The following is a 4,912-nucleotide window of genomic DNA, read 5'->3' on the forward strand; positions in this document are numbered from 1 at the left end:
CTTCATAAAGACAGAAAGTTAAATGGTTGTTGCTGGGGTTTGGGGGAATGGAGGCTGGGGAGTTAGTGCTTAATGGGTGCGGAGTTTCAGCTTGAGAAGATGAAAACAGTTCTGGAGATGGATGATGGTGACAGCTGCACAACCATGTGAATGTACCTAATGCTACTGAATTGTACACTTAAAAATGGTTAAAATGGGCCAGGCGCTTTGGCTCACGCCTGTAATCCCAGCTCTTTGGGAGGCTGAGGTGGGCGGACCACCTGAGGTCAGGAGTTTGAGACCAGCCTGGCCAACAAGGTGAAACCCTGTCTCTACTAAAACTACAAAAATTAACTAGGTATAGTGGCACGCACCTGCAATCCCAGCTACTTGGGAGGCTGAGGTGGGAGAATTGCTTGAACCCGGGAGGTGGAGCTTGTAGTGAGCCGAGATTGCACCGTCGCACTCCAGCCTGGGCAACAGAGCAAGACTGCATCTTAAAAAAAAAAAAAAAAAAAGGTTAAAATGGTAAATTTTATGCAATGTATATTTTAGCACAATAAAAAATGAAAAAAGTAATTAATAGAAAGATAATACCTGGGTTTGGAAGCATAGAATATGAAAAAAGTGTTTTTATAAAGAATCTCATAACTCTGGGGTGCAGGCAATACTCTACTCCTTGACCCAGAGGGTGGTTATGTAGATGTTGATTTTGTAATATTCCATTAGGTTCTTCATTTATGCAATTTTATGTCTCTGTTATATTTCACAATAAGAAGCTGGAACCATATTTGGGAATGATAAACACTTAAAAATAATCAGTCATGTGCCTATGAATCTATCCAGAGAGAATCACTATCAATGATTTTGAGTATCTTCTTTCTTTTTTCCTCTGCATATCTCTATGTATTTGTTATTCACTCATTTATTCAACCAGTATTTACAGAGAACTATTTTGGGTTCTGGGTGATGTTAGTTCTCTATCGCTGAGTAACAAATTATCCTAAAACTTAGCAGCTTAAATCAACAAACATTTATCATCTTACAATTTCTGTGGGTCAGGCACAGCTTGCTTGGATGCCTCTGATTTTTGAGCTCTCAGGAGGCTGTAGGCACCAGGGGTCATGGTCTAATTTGAAGACTCAGTTAGAAGAGGAGCTGCTCCAGCTCACTTGCCTCATGGTTGTTGGACTGAGGACTTCAGTTCCTTGCTATCTGTTGGCTGGAGGCTTCCTTCAGCTTCTTGTTACCTGGAAGTCTTTACAGGGTTACTGGTCTCCTGGCTTCTGCTGTTGCAAATCTAGAATCTATTCTCAACCCAGAGATACTGTTAAATGTAAACCAGGTGTTAGAGACCAAATTGTGACCCCCTCCCCCAAATTCTTACGTTGAAGCCCTAACTCCCAGTACCTCAGAATGTGACTATAGTTGGAGATAAGAACTTTAAAGAGGTAATTAAGATTAAATGAAGGCCTGGCATGGGCTCGTGCCTGTAATCCCAGCACTTTGGGAGACAGAGGCAGGTGGATCACTTGAGGTCAGGAATTTGAGACCAGCCTGGCCAACATGGCGAAACCCTGTCTCTACTAAAAAAAAAAAAAAAAAAAAAAAAATAGCTGGGTGTGGTGGCTGGCACCTGTAGTCCCAGCTACTCAGGAGGCTGAGGCAGGAGAATCGCTTGAACCCTGGAGGCGGAAGTAGCAATGAGCCGAGATCGCACCACTGCACTCCAGTCTGGGTGACAGAGTGAGATTCTGTCTCAAAAAAAAAAAAAAAAAAAATTAAACGAGGTCCTAGCAGTTGGACCCTAATCCAAGAGGACTTGTGTCCTTATAAGAAGAGGAAGGGAAACCAGGGATTCATGTGCACCGAGGAAAGGCCATTTGAGGGAACGGCAAGGAGGCAAATAAAGTCTGCAAGTCAAAGAGAGAGGCCTCAGAAGAAATGGACCCTTCTGACATCTTGATCTTAGACTTCAGAACTGCGAGAAAATACATTTCTGCTGTTTAAGCCACCCAGCATGTGGTATTTTGCTATGGCAGCCAGAGCAAACTAATACATTAGATTACATCATCCTCTCTCAAAAACCCTCAGTGGTTTCTCATTTTATTCCTTGCTAAACTTGAAGTTCTTTAATAAGTTCTTTGAAGTTAAAGTTGAATGACCTTCAGGGCGCTAGGCCATCTAGCCCCACTCCCTTCCCCTAACCTTATCTCCTGCTGCTCTGGATCATTCGGTACTAGCCATGCAACTGTGAAAGGAAAATAAAACTTAGGACGCCAACTCACTCTACCAAAAGAAAAAAATTAAACTGAAAGTTGAATCATGCAAGAAGCTGCCTTTCCTGTTGTTCCTAAGCAGATAGCGACAGATGAAAGGCCAGGTATCGCCACAGGTATGCTCACTTTCCCTTGAAGTGCCAATTTACTGAGGGCGAGATGAATACACAATTGGCCATTCCCCTGCCTTCTCCTTTCCTCTTGCAACAGGTGGATTCAGCAACGTGACCATACTCATCCTCTTTCCCCTCCAGCCCACTTATTCCCTTTAAATATGAAGCCCTCAAAATCATCTCTGGAAAAAGGCATGGACCACAGACTGTGCCTGTGATTTTGTGTTCCTTTTTTTCAGGCGTGTACTTAATCCTGGCAAAATAAATTTCTAAATGGACTGAGACCCGTCTCAGATACTTTTTGGTTTACACAACCTCCACATGTTTGCCTCAGTGCCTTTGCACTGGTGTCTCTGCTGAGAAGAGACACCTTTTCCCAAATACCCTTTTCCCAAATACCCACCTGGCTCACTCTCTCACCTCTTTCAGGCACTCACTCATTCCTGGACACCCTATCTAAAAGAGCGCCCCCACTCCCCAACCCTAATGCCTTCCTCTCTCTGGCTTTTTTTTTTTTGAGGCAGGATCTCACTTTGTTGCCCAGGCTGGATTGTGCCCAGTGGCACAACCATGGCTGACTGCAGCCTCGACCTTTTGGGCTCAAGTGATCTTCCCACCTCAGCTCCTAACTAGCTGAGACTACAGGCCTATGCCACCATGCCCGGCTAATTCTTTTTTGTAAAGACGGGTTTCACTATGTTGCCCAGGCTGGTTATTATTATCATTTTTTAGCACCTATCACCCATCTAACATACAATGTATTTTACTATTTATTTTTCACTGTCTGTCTCTTGCACTAGAATGACTTTTCCAAGAGGGTGGGATTTGTGTCTGCTTTTTCACTGCAGATGTCCCAGGGTCTGAACAGTGTCTTGCACAAAGTACATAAAGTCTGCAAGTCAAAGAGAGAGGCCTCAGAGAAATGGACCCTTCTGAAACTTTGATTTCAGAACTGTGAAAAAACAAATATCTGTTGTTTAAGCCACCCAGCATGTGGTATTTTGTTACGGCAGCCAGAGCAAACCAGTACATTAGATTATACCATTGTCTCTCAAAAACCCTCCGTGGCTTCTCACTTCACTCCTTGTTAATGCTGAAGTTCTTTAATAAATTCTTTGAAATTTTTTTTGCATAAATGAATACATGATTTGACAGGCAAATTTAAATTTATTTAGTTATCAATGATGCAGAACATTTCTTCCAAATATGTTTTAGTAATTTTACTCTAGGTTTTGTCTATTCATGTTCTTCAGTTATTTTAAAAGTTAGGGTCCAGGCCAGGCATGGTGGTTCACGCCTGTAATCCTAGCATTTTGGGAGACTGAGGTGGGAGGATCGCTTGAGGCCAATAGTCAGAGATTAGTCTGGGCAACATAGTGAGACCCCGTCTCTACAAAAAATGTAGAAAATTGGCCAAGCGTGGTGGCATACGCCTGTTAATCCTATTTGGGAGGCTGAGGCTGGAGCATTGCTTGAGTCCAGGAGTTCAGTTGTGCCACTGCACTCCAGCCTGGGCAGCAGAGCAAGACCCTGTCTCTTAAAAAAAAAAAAAAAAAAGTTAGGGTCCAAAGATAATGCTTTCTCTATGTTGCTACTGCCTCTCCTTAGAACATTACTAACTAGTATGTGTTATGCATTAAAAAGATTAAACCTTCTCTCTGCCATATTTTATAACATAATATTTTCAGTCTGTGGTTAGCCTTTTCATGATTTTTTACAACAAAATAATTCATATTTTTTATGTAGTTAAATTTACTGTGAGTACTTTTTCTGAGGTGAGGTTGGTCTTAAAACAGCAGCTTTTAATAATTCTGTCAATTTCCCAAGAAATCTCCCGGTATTTTATTTCCAGAGACTCCTCTGATGCTCGTTCATTTGAAACTCACTCACTTGGGACAGGTGACAGTAAGCTGTTTTTCTATATGGAGTGCAATTTATTTATTTATTTATTTTTAAAGAATTTTTGGGGGGCTTTCTGGTAAAAACAGGAAAGCCTGCTAGACAAATTCTAAAACAGCTGTAACACAAAGAGTGTGAGTTTTTATAGTGGTAACCACATATGGATTTTACCCTCATGAAACTGTAATTGTCAGCAAACAGTCATGTGCATTTAGGATTTTTTTTATTGGTGCCATCCAGGGCCCAGTCCCACTGGATTGGCCTTGGGTTATATGGCTGATGGTCTATTTCAGCAGCAATGTACAGGGCTGTCTAATTTCCTATGCTGCTTCCCATCTATCCTCCTATGCCAGTCACCAAATTAATAGTCTCCTCTACTCCAATCCCACTGGACCTCCTGGCCTCTGGCAACAAGATGAGGAAACTCAGGCACAAAAATGTTTAAGCAATGTTCTAAAATTTACATACTGATTAAGAGAGAAATATTCAAAACACTTAAAACTAGCAAGATGTTGCTAGGAAACAGAATAGACACACACACATACACACAGCAAAAAGAAAAAAGCCTGACCAATCAGAACAGACACCAGTATGTTCTAACCAGTCAGAACAGAGGCCAGCTGTGAATGACCAGTATGGTTT

General features: G+C 41.8%; 1 non-coding gene across 1 annotated transcript; it reads right to left on the reverse strand.

Moving 5' to 3' along the window:
- Positions 1–4,337: 4,337 nt before the first annotated feature.
- LOC112133247 (U7 small nuclear RNA) lies at positions 4,338–4,399 on the reverse strand. The gene has a single exon (XR_002914921.1). It is a non-coding gene; the product is annotated as a U7 small nuclear RNA (small nuclear RNA).
- Between the last annotated feature and the right edge of the window lie 513 nt (positions 4,400–4,912).

Source organism: Pongo abelii, chromosome 3, assembly GCF_028885655.2.
Source record: "Pongo abelii isolate AG06213 chromosome 3, NHGRI_mPonAbe1-v2.0_pri, whole genome shotgun sequence".
Lineage (NCBI taxonomy): Eukaryota > Metazoa > Chordata > Mammalia > Primates > Hominidae > Pongo > Pongo abelii.